A 23,210-nucleotide genomic window follows, 5' to 3' on the forward strand; every position below is an offset into this window, starting at 1 on the left:
AGGGAGCGCAGGGGGAGGGGGTGAATCTCGGCCGCGCCCCCTCGGGCGCGAGGCTGGAGTAGCGATTGCTGGAGCCTCTGCGGCCCGCCCCGAGCGCGCCCCACGCCCCAGTGCCCGGCAACTTGGCCGCGCAGATCCAGGACGGGTCTCGCCCTAATTTTTCTCCGGGAGCTGAAGTAAGGGGAGGCCAAGATTCCAAACGCCCCCAAATGCTTCCAAAGGAGAAAGGTAATGGGGGTGGGGAGAGCGCTCCAAAGCCCGACCCCCTGCAAGTTGGCCTCGCCCACTAACCAAATCACTCAACTCCCCTAGCCGGTTGGGTCACTTGGGGGATTTTCCGTCTGAATGTGAATGCTTCTCTCCGAGTGTGTTTTTGAGGGGGAGGGTGTTTTTGCCGCCCGCTCAGGCCACCTCAGTTTCCCCGGAACCGCCTCGAAACCCCATAACTCATGCACCCTGCCGAGGAACCCGAGCCCCAGAGGCCGCGTGAAATTGCAGTGTCTCCGGCCGCTTCCTCCTCCAGACCCGGCGCCGGCCCGGCCTCTCCCGGGGATTTGGTTGGGGGGCGGGGGTGGCTTCCAGCCTGGGAACAGACCCCGAAGCCCGCCTTTTCACTTCCACTCCGGGAGGGGCTCCCGCACCTGTCGCCGTCCCCTCTGCTGCCCCCCAAGGCCGCCTGGGAGAACAGCTGCCTCCCCTTGCACACTGGGGTCGGACCGCGCCGTCGGGGCGGCCAGCGTTCCCACCACAGGCGTTCACTTTCCCAGGCCTTCCGGGCCCGGGCTGTCGCTGGAGAGGAGAAGGAGGGGGACGCGGAGAGGGCACTAGAGACTGCGTCCCCCAAAGGCATGAACCCTGGGCACCTCCAGCACTAGCTCCAGGATTCTGGCCAGAGGCGGTGGGGCGCACAGCGAGGGGCTGCCCCAAACCTAGCCAGACTCCAAGTGGATCCGACGGGCACCCCCTGGTGCCCAACCGGCGGCAGTGAGGCCCCACACGGCGTTGCATTCCGGATCTTGCCCAGAGACCCTAATTATCTTCCCCGGAGTTTCAAGCCTGAAGACTTCGAGAACATTTCAACTTTGATTAAGAAAAATTCCACCTCTCACTCCGAGCAAAGATTACTGGCTAAAATTCTTTAAACTTGCTTTGTATCGATCTTCATCCTAGAGGGCCCATTCTCTGGGGAGGCTACCTCTCTGGAGGCTACCTTTGCCCTCTGGGCGTTGATCTTGCCCTGACCACTTACATAACAGTCATAATAGTAATAGCAACATTAACACATACATACATATACCACGTGGTTTTCAAGTGCTTCCTCAACTTAGATAATGTTTCACTTAACATAAAAATTATGTGACCTAGGGGACTTCACTCTAGTTTACAGAACTGGAAATGTAGGACTACTCCAAGGTCATCCACCCGGTGACAATGCTGAGATGATCAGGTGATCAGAAGAAGGGACTTCGGTTTTTTGCTAGGATTTCGTCTGTCACTCCGAGACTGGAGCTTCCCCTGCTCAGAATCAAACTGCCGTAATAACTGAGCTAACAGCACTTAAGGGGACTTTCATTTTATCACTCATCCACCTTGACTTAGTCTTCAGGCTCTGGTTCTGAAGGAGGAAACCCTCCTTAGTTTCTTTGTTTGTAGAGCAGTCATATTTACTTAAAGGTTGTCGTTTGTATTTACTGAGAAAAGACAGGGAGGTCTTCATTACTGAAAGCTAGCTGTATTTCTTCCTGTTATCACCAACCCTAACCCTCCCCTCCCCGACTAGATAGCCAGGTGTGCTTGCTGGTATCCATTCTTCAATACATTATGCTAAACATCAGGGATATAAACATTGGATAAAGCTGACAAGTAAGGGGCCATCTCTGTTGGGTGCTGCTCTGACTCAATAAATGAAGGAAGGGAGGCTTTATTTACGAACGCTCTCTGCAGTTATCCAGCATCCCTTTATTTTTCCTTTGGTTCTTGTTTTATTGTGAAAAGTAATCAAAAGAAGACATCCTTATCTATCTCACACCAATCTGGCCAAATTACCTCCATCCTCACTTATGTATTCTGACTTCCATCTTGTTACAGTGAATTGTCATTGCTGCTATTTAAGCTAACTGTCACTCTCCCATTCCCATCCCTCACCCCACCCTCACCCCCACCCTCCAGTTCTACACCTCAGTCCATTTCTTTAATTAATTTATTTATTTATTTTTGGCTGCATTGGGTCTTCGTTGCTGCACCCGGCCTTCTTTAGTTGTGGTGAGCGGGGGCTATACTTTGTTGCAGTGCGCGGGCTTCTCATTGCTGTGGCTTCTCTTGTTCCGGAGCTTGGGCTGTAGGCACGTGGGCTTCAGTAGTTGTGGCACACGGACTCAGTAGTTATGGCATGCGGGCTCTAGAGTGCAGGATCAGTAGTGGTGGCGCACAGACTTAGTTGCTCCGCGGCATGTGGGATCTTCTGGGACCAGAGATGAACCCATGTCCCCTGCACCGGCAGGCGGATTCTTAACCACTGAGCCACCAGGGAAGCCCCGTCAGTCCATTTCTTCTTGTCTTTTTCCTGTATTATCCCCTTTCTCCTGTATTAACAATTTTTCTCTCTACTAGATCATTCCTATTAGCATACAAGTGTGCTGTAATATCTACCATCTTAAAAAAATAAAACAAAACAAACTTTCTCTGACCACGCCCCTCGTGGCCTTCTAGTCCTTTGCTCCTAACTGCTGCAAGATGCTCTATTGTGGGAATCCCTATCCTTTATTTGTTCACTACTCCAATGATTGCCTCCAGCTTCCTGCTACCACAAGCGATGCTGCAATAAATATCCGTGTACGCACATGTCTGCTTTGTTTCTGTGATAATTTCTTCTGCATATCGTGCTCCACAGTCTCTGGAATGTCACACCATTAATAGTGGGATTTCTATATCCCAACCTTCTTGCCAATACTTGACGTTATTTTTATTTATTTATTTTTGGCTGCGTTGGGTCTTCGTTGCTGCCCGCGGGGCTTTCTCTAGTTGTGGCCCTCAGGGGCTGCTCTTCCTTGCTGAGTGCAGGCTTCTCATTGCAGTGGCTTCTCTGGAGCACGGGCTTTAGGCACACAAGGCTTCAATAGTTGTGGTATGTGGGTTCAGTAGTTGTGGCACACGGACTTAGTTTCTCCATGGCATGTGGGATCTTCCCGAGTCAGGACTCGAACCCGTGTCCCCTACATTGGCAGGCAGATTCTTAACCACTGCACCACCAGGGAAGTCCTTGACATTACTCAAATTTCCAAGTTGCCATGAATTAAAAATACCTCATTGCCACACACACACACACACACACACACACACACGGCTTCCCTAGTGGCACACTGGTTGAGAGTCCGCCTGCCGATACAGGGGACGTGGGTTCGTGCCCCGGTCCGGGAAGATCCCACATGCCGCGGAGCAGCTGGGCCCGTGAGCCATGGCCGCTGAGCCTGCGCGTCTGGAGCCTGTGCTCTGCAACAGGGGAGGCCACAACAGTGGGAGGCCCACATACAACAACAACAACAACAACAAAAAATCTCATTACATTTCTTTAATGTGTTTGAACATCTCAAATTTTTTCTTACTTTTGGTTTTCCTTTTATGAATTGCCTATTCATTTTCCTTTGCCTATTTTTCTTTTTCTTTTCTTTTCTTTTTTTTTTTTTTGCGGTACGCGGGCCTCTCACTGTTGTGGCCTCTCACGTTGCGGAGCACAGGCTCCGGACGCGCAGGCTCAGCACGGGCCTAGCCGCTCCGCGGCATGTGGGATCTTCCCAGACCGGGGTATGAACCCGTGTCCCCTGCATCGGCAGGCGGACTCTCAACCACTGCACCACCAGGGAAGCCCTCCTTTGCCTATTTTTCTATTGCGATTCCCATTTAAAAAAATTGATTTGTAGCAGTTTATTTTATTCATTTATTTATTTTGGCTGCACCACTTGGCTTGCAGGATCTTATTTCCCCTACCAGGGACTGAACCCAGGCCCCGGCAGTGAAAGTGCCGACTCCTAACCACTGGACTGCCAGGGAATTCCCTGTAGCAGTTTAGTGTATATGTATTTACCATATTAGTCCTTCATTGATTTTAGACATTGCAAATATCTCTTCCTAAATTTTATCATTAGCTGTCAATTATGAAATCCTTAATTTTGGTATAATCTAATTAGTCACTATTATTCTTATGGTTTCTGATCTTGATATGTTTAAAGACTTCCCCACCCTGGCAACGATTTATTGAGGTATAATTGAGATATAATTAATATACAATAAACTGCACATATATCAAGTCTACAATGTGATGTTTTGACATACATAACCACAATCAAAATAATGAACATATCCATCACCCAGGAGAATTTCCTTGTGCCTTTTGGCAATTCCTCCTTCCCCATTATCTCCCCCTGCCCCACACCAGCATGTGTATGCCCAGTTGTTCCAGCATCATTTGTTGATAGTAGTAAAATTTTTTTTTAATTTATTTATTTTTGGCTGCAGTTGGGTCTTTGTTGCTGCGTGCAGGCTTTCTCTAGTTGCGGCGAGAGGGGCTACTCCTCGTTGCAGTGCGTGTGCTTCTCATTGCAGTGGCTTCTCTTGTTGTGGAGCATGGGCTCTAGGCGAACGGGCTTCAGTAGTTGTGGTTCACGAGTTCAGTGATTGTGGCTCGTGGGCTCTAGAGCGCAGGCTCAGTAGTTGTGGCACACGGGCTTAGCTGCTCCATGGCATGTGGGATCTTCCCCGACTAGGGCTTGAGCCCGTGTCCCTTGCTCGAACCTGTGTCCCCTGCATTGGTAGGTGGATTCTTAACCACTGCGCCACTAGGGAAGTCCCGATAGTAGTAAATTTTTAATACTAAAAAATTCTAGTACTACATAGTTAGAAAAACTAGGCATTTTTTTAAAAAGTTATTTTTTAGGGGAGAAAACTTCAGGGGAGGTATTTTACATACAGAATCCTTTGAAATGGACCTTGTTAAATAAACACTTAGAAGAGGTAAAACGCATATGCCAAGTAAGTTTCATTTAACATAAAGCCCCTGCAGGGACTTCCTTGGCGGTCCAGTGGTTAAGACTCCAGGCTTCCACTACAGGGGGTGCTGGTTCGATCCCTGGTGGGGAACTAAGATCCTGAATGCACACCCGGTGCGGCCCCCGCACCAAAAAACAAAAACAAAAGAGCCCCTGCAAGAGTGATTAATGCAAAAACAAACAAACAAAACCCCACATACACAATTACAACTAATAAGAACATTAAAAAGATTTCTGGGGACTTCCCTGGCAGTCCAGTGGTTAAGACTCCGTCTTTCCAATGTAGGGGGTGCGGATTTGATGCCTGGTCAGGGAAATAAGATCTGACATGCCTTGGGGCAAAAAATAAAAATAAAAAATAATTTCTGGGACTTCCCTGGTGGTGCAGTGGTTAAGAATCTGCCTGCCAATTCAGGGGACACGGGTTCGAGCCCTGGTCCAGGAAGATCCCACATGCCGCTGAGCAACTAAGCCCATGTGCCACAACTACTGAGCCTGTGCTCTAGAGCCCGGGAGCCACAACTACTGAACCCGAGTGCTACAACTACTGAAGCCCGCGTGCTTAGAGCCCATGCTCTGCAACAAGAGAAGCCACTGTGATGAGAAGCCTGCGCACCACAACGAAGAGTAGCCCCTGCTTGCCACAACTAGAGAAAGCAAGCGCGCAGCAACGAAGACCCAATGCAGCCACAAATAAATTAATTAAAATTTATTTAAAAAAAAATTTCTGAGTACAGCATGAATATTACCCAACCAATAGTTGTTATCTTGATCCTAAAACTGGATAATGAAAACGCATGAAATGAATGTTACTGGTCCATCTTACGTATATGTATATATATACATCTTATACTTATGTGTGTATATACAAGTGTCCTAAGTAAAATACTAGTTAACTTAGTATATTAAAAAATAATTGTCTGGGGCTTCCCTGGTGGCGCAGTGGTTGAGAGTCTGCCTGCCGATGCAGGGTACATGGGTTCGTGCCCCGGTCCGGGAAGATCCCACATGCCGTGGAGCGGCTGGGCCTGTGAGCCATGGCCGCTGAGCCTGCGCGTCCGGAGCCTGTGCTCCGCAACGGGAGAGGCCACAACAGTGAGAGGCCCGCGTACTGCAAAAAACAAATAAAATAAAATTAAATTAAATTAAAAAAATAATAATAATAATTGTCTGCACACTCCTTTTCTAGTTTCTGAAAAACTTGCATGAAGTAGCAAGAAACTGTTCTTGAAAATCAGTAGAACATATCTGTAAAATCACCTGGGTCAAAACTTTTGGCAGGAAAGTCTTTGATTAACATTTTATTTATTTATTTTTCAAACCTTTATTTATTTATTTGTTTGTTTGTTTATGGCTGCTCCGGGCCCATGGCAGTGAAAGCACGGAGTCCTAACCACTGGACTGCCAGGGAAGTCCCTTTGATTAACATTACATTTCTTTAATGCTTGCTGGTTTTAAATTCCTTCTCGATCCATTTTGCTATTTATATTTTCCCAGAAATTTATCCATTTCACCTAGACTTATAAATTCATTAGTGTATGGTTATTAATAATATCGTTTTGTTGGTTTTGTTCTGTTTTGTTTTTTGGCCAAACAGCATGTGGAATATTACCCAGACCAGGGATCGAACCTGTGCCCCCTGCAGTGCAAGCGAGAAGTCTTAACCACTGGACCTCCAGGGAAGTCCAATATTGTTATTATTTTTTTAAAAATCTGTTGTGGGAGCTTCTGAGTTGGTGAACATGTGGACATGTGGGGAGAGTGGCACCTGGAGAGGGCATGGAAACTCCCACATACTTTGCCTTATACATCTCTTCCATCAGGCTGCTCCCTGAGTTGTATCCTTTTACAATAAACCAGTAATCTAGTAAGTAAAATTTAAAAAAACTGTTGTGTCAAAATAAACTCAAAATGGCATAAAGACTTAAATATGACATGACACCATAAAACTCCTAGAAGAGAACGTAGGCAAAACATTCTCTGATATAAATCATACCATTGTTGCTTTTTTTTTTTTGGCTGCGTTGGGTCTTTGTTGCTGCACACGGGTTTTCTCTAGTTGTGGTGAGCGGGGGCTACTCTTTGTGCTTGGGCTTCTCATTGCGGTGGCTTCTCCGTTGCGGAGCAGGGGCTCTAGGTGCGTGGGCTTCAGTAGTTGCGGCACACAGGCTTAGTAGTTGTGGCTGAAGGGCTCCAGAGCACAGGCTCAGTAGTTGTGGCACACAGGCTTAGTTGCTCCTGGGCATGTGGGATCTTCCTGGACCAGGGCTCGAACCCGTGTCCCCTGCATTGGCAGGCAGATTCTTAACCACTGTGCCACCAGGGAAGTCCCCATACCAATGTTTTGTTAGATCAGTCTCCAAGGGCAATAGAAATAAAAGTAAAATTAAACAAATGGGACCTAATCAAACTTATAAGCTTTTGCACAGCAAAGGAAAACATAAACAAAACGAAAACACAACCTACGGACTGGGAGAAAATATTTGCAAACGATGCTACCAACAAGGGCTTAATTTCCAAAATATACAAGCAACTCCTACAGTTCAATAACAACAACAACAAACAAAACAAAACCCAATCAAAAAATGCGCAGAAGACCTAAATGTTTTTTTTTTTTTTTTGGCTGCGCCATGCGGCATATGGGATCTTACTTAGTTCCCTGACCAGGGATCAAACCTAGACCTTGGCAATGAAAGCTCGGACTCCTAACCACTGGACTGCCAGGGAATTCCCCCAGAAGACCTAAATAGACATTTCTCCAAAGAAGACATACAGGTGGCCAATAGGCACACGAAAAAATGCTAATTATTAGAGAAATGCAAATAAAAACAACGAGGTACCACCTCACAGCAGTAAGAATGCCCATCATTAAAAAGTCTACAATAGAGCTTCCCTGGTGGCGCAGTGGTTGAGAGTCCGCCTGCCGATGCAGGGGACACAGGTTCGTGCCCCAGTCCGGGAAGATCCCACATGCCGCGGAGCGGCTAGGCCCGTGAGCCATGGCCACTGAGCCTGCGCTCCGCAACGAGAGAGGCCACAATAGTGAGAGGCCCGCGTACCGCAAAAAAAAAAAAAAAAAAAAAAGTCTACAATAATAAATGCTTGGAGAGGGTGTGGAGAAAAGGGAACCCTCTTACACTATTGGTGGGAATGTAATTGGTACAGCCATTATGGAAAACAGTATGGAGGTTCCTCAAAGAACTAAAAATAATGCAGCCACTATGGAGAACAGTATGGAGGTTCCTTAAAAAACGAAAATAGAACTACCATATGACCCAGCGATCCCACTACTGGGCATATACCCTGAGAAAACCATAATTCAAAAAGACACATGCACCCCAATGTCATTGCAGCACGATTTACAATAGCCAGGACATCGAAGCAACCTAAATGTCCATCAGCAGAGGAATGGATAAAGATGTGGTACATATATACAATGGAATATTACTCGGCCATAAAAAGGAATAAAATTGGGTCATTTGTAGAGATGTGGATGGACCTAGAGACTGTCATACTGAGTGAAGTAATTCAGGAAGAGAAAAACAAATATCATATATTAACGCATATATGTGGAATCTAGAAAAATGGCATAGATCATCTTATTTGCAAAGCAGAAATAGAGACACAGATGTAGAGAACAAGCATATGGACACCAAGGGAGGAAAGTGGGAAGGGATGAATTGGGAGATTGGGATTGACATATATATATACTATTGATACTATGTATAAAACAGATAACTAGTAAGAACCTAATGTATAGCTCAGGGAACTCTACTCAGTGCTCTGTGGTGACCTAAATGGGAAGGAAATCCAAAAACGTGGGGATATATGTATAAGTATAGCTGTACAGTAGAAACTAACACAGCACTGTAAAGCAACTATACTCCAATAAAAATTAATTTAAAAAAACCCTAAAATTAGAATTGCCATATGATCCAGCAATCCCACTCCTGGGCACATACCCAGATAAAACTGTAGTTCAAAAAGATACATGCACCCCTATGCTCATAGCAGCACTATTTACAATAGCCAAAACATGGAAATAACCTAAATGTCCATTGACAGATGAATGGATAAAGAAGAGGTGGTATATACATACACTGGAATATTACTCAGCCATTAAAAAGAATGAAATAATGCCATTTGCAGCAACATGGATAGACCTAGAGATTATCATACTAAGCGAAGGAAATCAGAAAGAGAAAGACAAATACCATATGATATCACTTATATGTGGAATCTAAAATATGACACAAATGAACATATCTATGAAACAAAAACAGGCTCACAAATATAGAGAACAGACTTGTGGTTGCCAAGGAGGGGGGTGGGGGAGGGAAGGATTGGGAGTGTGGGATTAGCAAATGCAAACTATTATATATAGGCTGGATAAACTACAAGGTCCTACTGTATAGCATAGGGAACTATATTCAATATCCTGTGATAAGCCATAATGGAAAACTACATTTAAATTAACATTAAAAAAAAACCTATTGTGTTTGTGTTGTATCTGTGCAGTCTGTGTTCCATTTTCATTCTGTAATTTGCTTATCTGCATTTTTTTTTTTGGTCCTGTTTATCATTCTAGCTAGAGTTCTCTTTTTGTTTCCTCTCTTGTTCATTGATTACATGATCCTCTTTATTCTTTTTTAAAAATATTTATTTATTTATTTGGTTGCACCGGGTCTTAGTTGCCATGTGCTGGATCTTCATTGCCGCGTGCAGGATCTGTAGTTGCGGCATGCGGGATCCGGTTCCCCGACCAGGGATCGAACCCAGGCCCCGTGCATTGGGAGCATGGAGTCTTAAAAGCTGGACCAAGGAAGTCGCCTCTTTATTCTTATTTCATCTTCATATATCTCACAGATTTACCTTTTTAACGATATCCTTCAGATTTTCTGTATTTCACCTTATTGTTTGTCTGAGAGGGTATGTTAAAAACTCCAGTTCTAATAGTTGATTCATTCTTGAGTTGAATGCTTTGTTCATTAGTTTCCAAAATTTTTGCTTTCTTTCAAGTATATTTAACATTCTACAGCTCTAATTAAAGCTTTCGTTGTATCCTAGATTATTTGATAAACTTTTATTTAAAGTATTTCATAATTTCTCTTTTTTAACCCAAAGTTTACTACTAATAGTATGTTTTTAGTTTCCAGACATTTGTCAACTTTAAAAAGTTATCCTTTGCTTAGTAATTTCTCATGTTATTGCATTAAAGTCATAGAACATAGGCTGTGTAATACTGATTTTTTTTTTTTTTTTTTTTTTTTTTTGCGGTATGCGGGCCTCTCACTGCTGTGGCCTCTCCCGCCGCGGAGCACAGGCTCCAGACGCGCAGGCTCAAGGGCCATGGCTCACGGGTCCAGCCGCTCCGCGGCATGTGGGATCTTCCCAGACCGGGGCACGAACCCATGTCCCCTGCATCGGCAGGCGGACTCTCAACCACTGCGCCACCAGGGAAGCCCGATACTGATTTTTTTTAATGTAATATTAAGCCTTCCTTTGTAATTTTGTAGTCATTTTTTGTAAATGTTTCACATGTGCTAGAAAAAGTGTATTATCTATTTGTTATATGTAGAATTCTTCATATATAATATATTGAGCTTATTAATTGTATTATTCAGATCTTTTATTTATATCTTTGCTTATTGTTTGTCTTTTTTTAATTAACTAATTTTTTGGCTGCATTGGGTCTTCGTTGCTGCATGCAGGCTTTCTCTAGTTGCGGCAAGCAGGGCTACTCTTCGCTGCGGTGCGTGGGCTTCTCACTGAGGTGCCTTTCTTTGTTGCAGAGCACGGGCTCTAGCCGCGCAGGCTTCAGTAGTTGTGGCACCCGGGATCAGTAGTTGTGGCTCCCAGGCTCTAGAGCACAGGCTCAGTAGTTGTGGTGCATGGGCTTAGTTGCTCCACGGAATGTAGGATCTTCCCCGAGCAGGGCTCGAACCCGTGTCCCCTGCATTGGCAGGTGGATTCTTAACCACTGTGCCACCAGGGAAGCCCAAAATTAACTATTAAAATTTATATATTTTGAGGCTACATTGGCAAACACATTTATGATGGCTATATTTTCTTGTTCTCTTTATTTTATTGTTATGTAATACTCTCTCCTTTGTTCCATAATTATTTGCCTTGAATTTTATCACATTAAAATCCCAATTTGCTTATGGTTTATTTTTGCCTGGTAAAGCTTTTCCCTTGATCATGGGTTGAGTTTCCAGAGAAGCCAATTCTAAAGTGGAGATTAGACGGCAGGCAGTTTATTAGTGAGTGCTCTTGGGATCAACACTTGCAGGAAAGGAAGGAAACAGGATTGGAAAGGAGAAGTTGGACAGCTGAGCAGTCACAATGCTGCAACTAATCTGGAGGGAACTCTGAAAAAAGTTAGCATCTCACCCTCTGGAGAGCAAGTGTCTTACCAAAAGGCATCTGACATACTTGCCACTTCCTGCTCAACCAGTCCAATTTACATGATATATAAATATATCAATATATATTGATATATATATATCAATATATCAATAAATATATCAATATAGCAGATCAGTATAATGATGTTCTGAGAGATGTACAGCTGGTCAGGTCTCTTTAGATTATTTTCTGACAGAGGGCAGGAGATTTAACATAACCTTGGGGCAAGACCGTAAATGCATATTGTTGCCTTTTCCAAGTGAATGTGAACTATTTTTGTTCTCCTTTCTGATAGGAATGGAAAAGAATGTGTTTGCCAGAGCAATGGTTGCATACCATGTAGTTGAGGCCTAGCTATTTTTCTGTTCTAGCAATGATACCACATGTGGCAAAGCAGCTGCAATTAGAGCAAGTAGTTGGTTGAGTTTGCAATAGTTCACTGTAATCCTCCAGGATCTATTGTTTTTTTTTGCAGGGACCAGATTGGTGAATTAAATTAAGATACAATGGGGACCATTACCTTTGCATCCTTTAGATCTTTGTTGTCCAGTATGGTGGCCCTAGCCATAGGCATCCATTTGGAGAAGTCAGAAAAAGAGAAAAAAACCCAAAGAAAGTAGAGGAAAGTAAATAATAAAGATAAGAGCTGAAACTGGGACTTCCCTGGTGCTCCAGTGGTAAAGTGTCTGCCTTCCGATGCTAGGGACACGGGTTCGATCCCTGGCCAGGGAACTAAGATCCCATATGCCATTGGGCAACGAAGCCCGGGTGCCGAAACTAGGGAGAGAAAACCCTCACGCCACAACTAAAGAGAAGCCCACGTGCCACAATGAAAGATCCCACATGCCACAACGAAGATCCCATGTGCTGCAACTAAGACCCAACCGCAGTCAAGAATAAACTAAATTAATTAAAAAAAAAAAGAGCTGAAACTAACGAAATACAAAATAAATATGCAGTGTTGAAGATCAACAAAGCTAAGTTTGTTCCAATATCAGAAATAAAAAAGGAGACTTCCTATAGATTCTACAGATAACAAGAGGATATTATAAGTAACTTTATTAAATTTTAAAAATTGGTTGAAATAGAAACATTCTTAGGAAAACAAAACTTACCTAAACTGATCAAAGAAGTAACAAAAAATTCTGAATGGTTCTGTATCTATTAAAGAAATTGAATACATAATATAAAAACTTTCCCACAAGAAAATTCTAGACCCCAATAGATGTACTAGTGAATTATTCCATTTAGGGACGATCTTACAAAAACTTTTCTAGATAATAGAAAAAAGGAAACAATTTCCCATTCATTTTATGAGACAGTATAACCTGAACAAATTTATTAAGAAATAGGAAAATTACAGGCCCATCTCTCATTAACTTTGATGCAAAATATTAGCTACTCAAAATATTAGCAAACAGAACCCATTGATAGGCTAAAATTATAAAACATTGTAGTCAGGTTGGGTTTATTTCAGTAATTCCAGTGTGGTTTAACACTGGAAAACCAAATAATATAATTTACTACATTAACAGTATAAAGGAGAAAAATCATGTAATCCTCTCTATGAATGCAGAAAAACTATTTGATAAAATGTAACACCCATTGATGATTTTTGAAAAAACATGGGAATTCCCTGGCAGTCCAGTGATTAGGACTTGGTGCTTTCACTGCTGAGGCCCGGGTTCGATCCCTGGTCGGGGAACTAAGACCCTGCAGGCTGCGCGGCCAAAATATAAAAAATAAATTTTAAAATTAGAAATTAAAAAAATTAACAAACTAGGAAAAGATAAGAACTTTAAAAAATTTGATAGAGGGTGCTTACCAAAAATCTACAGCAAATATCATACCTAATGATACAAACCTTGAAAACATTGGGGGCTTTCCTGGTGGTCCAGTGGTTCAGACTCCATGCTCCCACTGCAGGGGGCACGGGTTCGGTTTCTTTCTTTCTTTCTTTTTTTTTTTTTTTGTGGTACGCGGGCCTCTCACTGTCGTGGCCTCTCCCGTCGCGGAGCACAGGCTCCGGACGCACAGGCTCAGCGGCCATGGCTCACGGGCCCAGCGGCTCCGCGGCATGTGGGATCTTCCCAGACCGGGGCACGAACCCATGTGCCCTGCATCGGCAGACGGACTCTCAACCACTGCGCCACCAGGGAAGCCGTCTTTTTTTTAAGAGAGAACAACGTTTTATTGATTGATTGATTGATTGATTTTAGGCTGCATTGGGTCTTTGTTGCTGCACTCAGGCTTTTTCTAGTTGTGGCGAGGAGGGGCTACTCTTCGTTGCGGTGCGCAGGCTTCTCATTGCCGTGGCTTCTGTTGTTGCGGAGCACGGGCTCTAGGCGCGCGGGCTTCAGTAGTTGTGGCTTGCAGGCTGTAGAGCACAGGCTCAGTAGTTGTGGTGCACGGGCTTAGTTGCTCCGCAGCAAGTGGGATCTTTCCCGACCAGGGCTCGAACCTGTGTACCCTGCATTGGCCACTGTGCCATCAGGGAAGTCCCGGCTTCGGTTTGATCCCTGGTTGGGGGAACTAAGATTCCTGCATGCCGTATGGTGCCGCCAAAAACAAACAAACAAGCAAACAAAAACAACCTTGCAAACATTATGCTAAGTGAAAGAAAGCCTGCTTAAAAGATCGTATTGTTTGATCCCTTTTATATAAATTATCCAGAATAGATAAATCCATAAAAACAGAAAGATTGGGGTTGCCAGGGCTAGGGATAGAGTGGTACAGGGAGTAACTGCTTACAGATATGGGGTTTTATTTGGGGGTGATGAAAACGTTTTAGAACTACATAGAGGTGGTGGTTGTACAATATTTTGAATGAACGGAATGACCCTGATTGTAATTTTCTTTTCTTGTGATGTCTTTTTCTGGCTTTGGTACTGGGGTAATGTTGGCCTCACACAATGAGTTAGGGATTTTCTTCTTCTCTCACCTTCTCCTTTTTCTTCTTCCTTCTCTTCTTAAGAGTTTGAGAAGCATTGATGTCAGTTTTTAAAATGTTTGGTAGATTTTACCAGTGAAGCCTAGTCCTGGACATTTTTTCAGTTGGGAGGGTTTTGGTTACTGATTCAATATCTCTACTTGTTATGGGTAGGTTCAGACTTTTTATTTCTTCTTGGGTCAGTTTTGGTAATTCCTGTGTTCCATGGATTTGCTCATTTCATCTAGGTAATCTAATTTGTTGGTGTACAATTGTTCACAGTATTCTCTTACAGTCCTTTTATTTCTGTAAGGTTGGTAGTAATGGCTCCACTTTTATTTCTGATTTTAGTTATTTGTGTGTCTCTCTCTTTTTCTTAGACTAGTTAAAGGTTTGTCAATTTTGTTCTTTTCAAATAATTAACTTTGGGATTCACTTATTCTCTCCATTATTTTTCTTTTTTTAAAAAAAGAAGTATTTATTGGGCTTCCCTGGTGGCGCAGTGGTTGAGAGTTCGCCTGCCGATGCAGGGGCACGGGAAGATCCCACATGCCACGCAGCGGCTAGGCCCGTGAACCATGGCCGCTGAGCCTGCGTGTCCGGAGCCTGTGCTCCGCAACGGGAGAGGCCACAACAATGAGAGGCCCGCATACCGCAGAAAAATAAATAAATAAAATAAAAAGAAGTATTTATTTATTTATCTATTTGGCTGCATTGGGTCTTGCAGCACGTGGGATCTTCATTGCGGCATGCGAGCTTCTCTCTAGTTGTGGCACAGGGGCTCCAGAGCTCGCAGGCTCTCTAGCTGTGGCCCACAGGCTCTAGAGCGCGTGCCCTTAGTTGCCCCACAGCCTGTGGAATCTTACCTACATCCCCTGCATTGGAAGGCGGATTCTTAACCACTGGACCACCAGGGAAGTCCCTCTCTATTATTTTTCTATTCTCTATTTCATTTACCTCTGCTCTAATCTTTATTATTTCCTTCTTTGTGCTAGCTTTAGGTTTAGTTTGCTCTTCCTTTGCTATATCTTCCTCTTCTTTTTGATCTCTAAATGGTGAAGGGTCTTAGGGCTCAGTCCTTGAACTGTTTCACTGTCTACTCTCACTCCCTAGGTTAGGAAGTGGGGAAGATCCCTCAAAGAAGACAGAGAGCAAATGTGTCCATGAAGTAGGAGGAAAACCAAGAGAGAAGAGTGTCTCAGAAGAAAAGCAAAGAAAGACTTTTAATAAGCAGGGACAAATACTGCTGGGAGGGCAAGAAGGGTGAGGATTGAGAACTGGCCAGAGATTTGATCACATATGGAGGTTTTTGAAGACTTTAACAAATTTCTCTCAAATGGTGTGGATTAAACTTGATTTATAATGGATTGAAGAGACAATGGGAGAAGCTATCAAAGACTACTAACGTTATATCAGAAGAACTCAAGAGCCAACCTGAAGAGAATCCCAATGTAACCATCTCAGTGTAACTAGGATAATAACCACAATGGGTTAGAGCACATTAAATAGAAATAAATCCATGAATTCATAATGTTCTTTTAAGAAATATGAAGTAGTCATCATTGGAAGATAAGAGGGAACCAACCCATTATTTTAAAAACTTTTGATCAAGTATCAAACATTTATCTTGCCTTTCCTATATGAACTATACATCAGAGTAGCCTACTACTACTCTGAGGGGAAGTTTCTCATTAACAGAATACGCCAGCCAATAAATGAAGAAGGGATATTATAATATCACCATTTTGCAACTCCTAATGAATGTATGGATTTAAGCCTTGAGCAACAACAGTTGCTAACATCACAAAAAGAGGTAACCAGATATTATATGCCTCCTGATGGAAGAACTCACTATCATCTATGAAGGAGTCTTACCAAAATAATCAAATCTGAATCTGATCAGCCTCTCAATCCAATACCAATTTACAACAAATTCATAGGCCAAAGGAAAGATACCACACAGTCAGCAAAATTCAGAATGCAGGAAATTTTATAGGACAACAATCCAAGTTTCTCCAACAAATAAACTGCAAGAGAAGGATACCCCAGAAGATTAAAGGATGATTGTTTGCCAATTTTCCCCAAATAGCCCCAGGATAGGGAATGCCCTAGACAGTCATTACAGGGTTGGGCCACTATGAGAGTTAGAAATGTTTTTACTCTCTCTAAAAGCACAAAATCTGGGCTTCCCTGGTGGCGCAGTGGTTGAGAGTCCGCCTGCCAATGCCGGGGCACGGGAAGATCCCACATGCCACGGAGCGGCTGGGCCCGTGAGCCATGGCCGCTGAGCCTGCGCGTCCGGAGCCTGTGCTCCGCAACGGGAGAGGCCACAACAGTGAGAGGCCCGCGTACCGCAAAAAAAAATAATAATAATAAAAAAATAATAATAAAACCACAAAATTTCTTTCTCTTTTTTTTTTAGCCACACCACACCGGCTTTCAGGATCTTCGTTCCCCAACCAGGGATGGAACCTGGGCCCCAGCAGTGAAAGCGCTGAGTCCTAACCACTGGACCACCAGGTAATTCCCCAAAATTTCTTTTTAAAAAGTAAAAAATCTGGACTTCCCTGGCGGTCCAGTGGTTAAGGCTCCATGCTCCCAATGTAGGGGGCATGGGGAAGATCCCTGGTCAGGGAAGATCCTGCATGCCGTGTGGCACAGCCAAAAAAAAAAAAAAAAATATATATATATATATATATATATATATGTAAAAAATCTGTTTACATATGTTTAAAGTATATCTTGAAGGATATGCAAGAAACTGCCTATAAGAAGGGGAACTGAATGCAAGACATCACTTGTATATCCTTTTGTACTTTCTGTTTTGTTCATGTTTTATATAGTCAAAAAATAAAATAATTGGAAAGGAAAGAAGGAAAGAAGAAAGGAAGGAAGGAAAATCATCAGACCAATTATATTTCTCTGTAACTTCTATCAAGTAGGCCTCATTCTATCCTCTGGTTAATCCCTCTTCTATGTCACAACTCTTCAGATATTTGACGATGTCTCTCTTTTCCCCTTTCGTTTTCTTTTCTCCAGCCAAATGTCTCCAGGTCTTCCCACTGTTCTTCAAGTGACTCGCTTAACAATCTCTTCTTTATTGCCCCTGTCTCTCTTGGTTGTACGTGGTCCAGTTTGTTAAAGTGTGTAGCCCAAGACTGAATATCAGATGACAGATGGGGTTATCACTTAGCACATCCTGAACACTATGTCTATTAATGGAGCCAAAGCCTAAATTAAATGACCCAGCAATTCCATTTCTGGTTATATACCCAAGAGAAATGAAAACATATGTTCCCACCAAAACTTGTACACGAATATTTATTACAGCATTATTTATACTAGCCAAAAGATGGTGAAGGAAATCAGAATATATCATCTCAAAATATACCTCTTTGACAAAAAAAATTATTTTGAGCTGAAGGCAATTAAAAAAAGCAAACACAGAAACTTCCCTGGTGGTCGAGTGGCTAAGACTCCGTGCTCCCAATGCAGGGGGCCTGGGTTTGATCCCTGGTCAGGGAACTATATCCCACATGCCGCAACTAAGACCCAGCACAGCCAAATAAATAAATAAATATTAAAAAAAAAAAAAGAATAAAGCAAACACAGAAAAAGCTTTCTCTCTCTACACTCCTCCTTTTCTGCCTGAAGGCAGGATATAAATTCTCCTTTACTAGAGACACTCTAGACGCTTATCAGCCCAGAGAGAGCACCAGAGAAATCTGCAAACAAACCTCACTCCATTAGTTTCCTCGCATATATTTATCTTCCCACAGTTGGCCACCCTTAGAAGCCTAAAACCCTTTTCCTTTATTTATTTATATATTTTTAATTGGGGGTAGAGTTGCTTTACAATGTTGTGTTAGTCAGCTATAATGTTTACAATGTTAAGTGAATCAGCTATATGTATACATACATCCCCTCGTTTTTGGATTTCCTTCCCATTTAGGTCACCACAGAGCATTAAGGAGCGTTCCCTGTGCTATCCAGCAGGTTCTCGTTATAAAACCCTTTTCCTTTGTCCTATCATTTCTCCACAAATTTATTGTTTTTTTCTTGAAGATGCCATATTAGCCAGAGTTCTAAGTCATTGCTTCGAGTTACTCTTCGTTGAAGTTTCTCATGTGTGATATGCACTGCATGTGTTAATAAACTTGTTTGTTTTTCTCTCGTTAATCCATCTTTTTGTTAAAGAGCCCTAGCTGAGGACCTAAGATGGATAGAGGTAAATTTCTGCCTACCCTACAATGGAAACAACCCAAATGTCTATCAACAGAAAATGGATAAACCAAATGTGGTGTATCCACACAATTGAATATTATTTGCCCATAAAAAGAATGGAGTATTTATAAATGCTACAACTTCAATGAACCTTGAAAACATTATGCTAAATGAAAGAAGCCAGTCAGAAAAGGCCACATATTATATAATTATATTTTTATGAAAGTCCTGAAAAGGGTAATCTATAGAGACAGAAAGTAGATTAGTGGTTGCTTAGGGCTAGGAAAGGGATGACTGGGGGTAGGAGGATGATAGCGAATAGGTATGAGGTTTCTTTTTGAGGTGATGGAAATGTTCTAAAATTGACTGTAGTGATGGTTGCACATATCTGTGAATATACTAAAAACCACTGCATTGTACACTTTTAATGAGTTAATTATATCATACGTGAATTATATCTCAATGTGAATTTTAAAAACAAAATACTTTTGTTTTTTAAAAAAGTAAACTAACATTTTTGGTTAGTTTCATCATAGTGTCACTTCATATAGCGTTGCTGTTACACAAGCTATTATTTTTTCTTAATTGGACTATAGTTGATTTATAATACTGTGTTAATTTCATGTGTACAGCAAAATGTTTTAGTTATACATATATATATTCTTTTTCAGATTCTTTTCCATTATAGGTTATTATAAGATATTGAATATAGTTCCGTGTGCTACAAAATAAATCCTTATTGTTTATTTTGTATATAGCGCTATGTATCTGTTAATCCCATACTCCTCATTTATCCCTCTCCCACTTTCCCCTTTGGAATAAGTTTGTTTTCTATGTCAGTGAGTGTTTCTGTTTTGTAAATAAGTTCATTTGTATTAGTTTTTAGATTCCACGTATGTGATATCACATAATATTTATCTTCGACAAGCTGTTATTAAACCAGCCTATCCTTGTTCATCAGTTATGAATTGGGGGTCTGAACGAATGAGCTTTCATTTATCTTGGCTAATTATCATCTCTGTGAGATTCATCCTTCTTCTGGCCATTCTATTGCCTTTTGGATTCTGATTATGTTTTCCACTGGGCAAGCTATCTGAAAATCAGATCACTATATTCAGTTTTTTATTCATCATTTATATTCAAATGCTGGACTAGTCCCATGGATTCTAATCTTGTCTCCAGTTTTGTCTCCCACAATCCATTCTCCTTACTGAAGTTTGTGATGTTAAAAAAAAAAACAACAAAAAGAACCAGAAATTTGGGACTTCCCTGGTGGCGCAGTGGTTAAGAACCCGCCTGCCAATGCAGGGGACACAGTTTCAATCCCTGGTCCAGGAAGATCGCACATGCTGAGGAGCAACTAAGCCCATGTGCCACTACTACTGAGCCCGCATGCCACAACTACTGAAGCTCACGCACCTAGAGCCCATGCTCCACAACAAGAGAAGCCACTGCAATGAGAAGCCCGCGCACCACAACGAAGAGTAACCCCTGCTCGCCGCAACTAGAGAAAGCCCGTGCACAGCAACGAAGACCCAAGGCAGCCAAAAATAAATAAATATATAAATGTATTAAAATGTAAAAATCTGTATTAAAAAAACCAGAAATTTCATCAGACCACTCCCTTGCTTAGAATCTTTTAAAGGATTTTCATTGCCTTCAGGATAAAGGGCAAACTCCTTAACTGGCTTACAAGGCCAAACTCCTCAATTGGCTTACAAGGCCACTGATGTGGTCCAATCCTCCAGCCTTATCTCTTACCACTTCTCTATCCCGCTTTGTGTATCTGCCATAAACTGACCCTTTTCTCTCAACCTCAAAATAAGCTGCTTTTTGTGGACCATTTTTCTTTCACCAAATATTTACTGAGCCCCAACTATATTGCCAGGTGCTGTTCCTGAGCTCTCATGGAACTTACATTCTTCTTTTTTAATATATAAACTTATTTATTTGTATTTTTATTTATTTTTGGCTGCGTTTGGTGTTTGTTGCTGCGTGCGGTCTTTCTCTAGTTGCCACGAGCGGGGGCTACTCTTCCTTGCGGTGCGCGGGCTTCTCATTGTGGATCACGGGCTCTAGGCGTGAGGGCTTCAACAGTTGTGGCTCCCGGGCTCTAGAGCACAGGCTCAGTAGTTGTGGCACATGAGCTTAGTTGCTCCGCAGCATATGGGATCTTCCCCCACCAGGGCTCGAACCTGTGTCCCCTGCATTGGCAGGCGGATTCTTAACCACTGCACCACCAGGGAAGTCCCATGGGCAACATTTATAAAAAAATTAGATGACAAGGTATCCCCACAAACCCCAAAATACAAGCAATGAGAATGAACACCGAAAGGCACAGGACCTGCTTGTTATGGGTGTCTATGCAGGAGAGAGCTGAGGAAGCAACCGGGGTGTCAGAGAATATGAGAACAGGAGAAGCTCCAAACAGAAAGCCTGGCAGGCCAATCTGACAATGGCAGCTGAAACAGAGAGAGGTTTTGCACCCCCCCAGTGGCGGGCGAAGACAAGGGCCTGTGCATGTCAGTAAGGACTGAAGAGTTTGGAGTAACTTCACCCCCTTTGAACTCTCCAAACTGACTATCCAGGGCTTCCTTTCAGGATAGGCCCCATACTGAAGAAAGACTGATGAGAGAGGAATCAAAGTTGAGCAGGACAGGGACAACAGAGACAAAGGAAGAGGAGGTCCGGAGAAAAGTAGGGTGCGGTACGAAGCTGGAAATCTCAGACAGCAAGCCACTATATTTCTGAACACTACTCAAAGCAGCAGAAGAGGGAGCTCTGTCTAGATAGGAAAGCTATCTGAACAAATCCTTCAAAATATTAAATTCAGGTAAAAATGAGCAACAGAAAGTAACAAGTTAAATCCTATACAAAATTTCTATTAGAAAAAAGAGAATCAGAAACAGAAAAGCATCCCTACAGACAAAGAAAGCATGCCAGAGAAATAGGCACACAAAATGGATGAAATTAACAACATCAAAAATGCTTAAAGTGGTAGAACTCGAGGAAAAATTAGAGTAAAAGAAAAAACATTTTAGAAATGAAGACTAGGGAATTCCCTGGCGGTCCAGGGGTTAGGATTCTGCGCTTTCACTGCTGAGGGCCTGGGTTCAATCCCTGGTCGGGGAACTAAGATCTTGCAAGCCACACAGAGAGACCAAAAAAAAAAAAAAAAGACTAAACTATGAGGAACATGATGAGAAAATAAACACAATAAATAATGCCTTAAAAAAAGATGAAAAAGAGGTAAAATTTTAAAGTAAAAAGAAATGAAGTTAAGAGGATTTAAGAGAAAATGATAATATTAAAGATGGAAAAGGAAGATATTATACAATCCTTGGCTCATATTGTCTTTTATTTATTTATTTTTTTTGGCTTAAATGACAACCATTTATTTCTCATTGTTCTAGAGGGTGAGTCTAAGATCAAGGCTTTGTAGATCCAGTGTTTGAGGAGGACCCACTTCCTGGCTTATAGACAGCCACCTTCTCCCTGTATCCTCACATGGCTGAGAGAGAGGAAGCAAAGTCTCTCCTGTCTCTTCTTATAAGGGCACTAATCTCATCATGAGGGCTCCACCCTAATGACCCAATCACCTGCCAAAGGCCTCATCTCCAATTATCCTTAGGTAACTTTCTTTGAGTGTCTTCATGGACCCCACTAACAGGTTAATAGAAATCTCTGAAAAAGAAAAACAAAGCAAGGGGACAGAAAAAAAACACCAAATACTACTCAAGAAAACTTTTCCTAAAATTAAAAATTTCAAAACTACATATTAAAAGAATATAGAAGATACTTAAAAACATTGACCTAGAATGACCAACACCAAGACATATTCTAATAAAATTACTAGACTTATAGGAAAAAAAAAATCCATGACCAGACAAAAAGAGTATGATTCATAAGTGACAAGTTAGATAATTATGAGACTTTCTGACAGCAGTGCTTTATGTAAGAAAAAAATGAAGTTGACATATTTTAAATATTCAAGAAAAGTACATGTGAGCCAAAGCAAACTAACCTTCAACTATAATGGCCACAGACAAATTGTTACTAATATGGAGGAACTCGGGGAGTATTGTTCCCATGAGTCTTTCCTAAGAAATCCACTAGCAAATGCACTTCAGACAACCAAACTTCCTAGAGAGACATCAACATAAGGGTTGTGTGTGAACATTGTAATATTATTTATTTGCAGAACTGAGACTGAATAAAGGTTAAAAGAGAGAGTATAGTAGTATGTAATGACCATATGATCTGACAATGTAGATATTATAACCATAAAAAATGGGAGGAGAATGGGGATGGCATTACAAAAAATTTTTTTAATCTGTTTTCAGTAATCATAATTGGTGGAGGTGGTATTACTGGTGTATTCTGAGACTGTGTAATGTGGGGTAAAGCAAATAAGAAATTATGAAATATTCTATTTCTCTATTTCTGTGCCCTTAAGAACCATGATTATTATTATTTGGTTTATAGAGATTTATTAAAATTGAAAGTTGTTTGATCTTCTGTCCCATGAGCATCCATCCAGCTGCCTGTCAACTAGTAAGCTGCAAGATTACTGCTGTCATTAATGCCTTTGAAATCTTCAGGGTAAG

At 42.1% G+C, this 23,210-nt stretch overlaps 1 long non-coding RNA gene across 1 annotated transcript; it reads left to right on the forward strand.

The window, feature by feature from the left end:
* Positions 1-30: 30 nt before the first annotated feature.
* On the forward strand, positions 31-20,254 carry LOC132529434 (uncharacterized). Its single transcript, XR_009543461.1, has 3 exons — positions 31-228; positions 16,802-16,899; positions 19,786-20,254. It is a non-coding gene; the product is annotated as an uncharacterized LOC132529434 (long non-coding RNA).
* Positions 20,255-23,210: the final 2,956 nt, after the last annotated feature.

This window comes from Lagenorhynchus albirostris, chromosome 11, assembly GCF_949774975.1.
Source record: "Lagenorhynchus albirostris chromosome 11, mLagAlb1.1, whole genome shotgun sequence".
NCBI classification, from domain to species: domain Eukaryota; kingdom Metazoa; phylum Chordata; class Mammalia; order Artiodactyla; family Delphinidae; genus Lagenorhynchus; species Lagenorhynchus albirostris.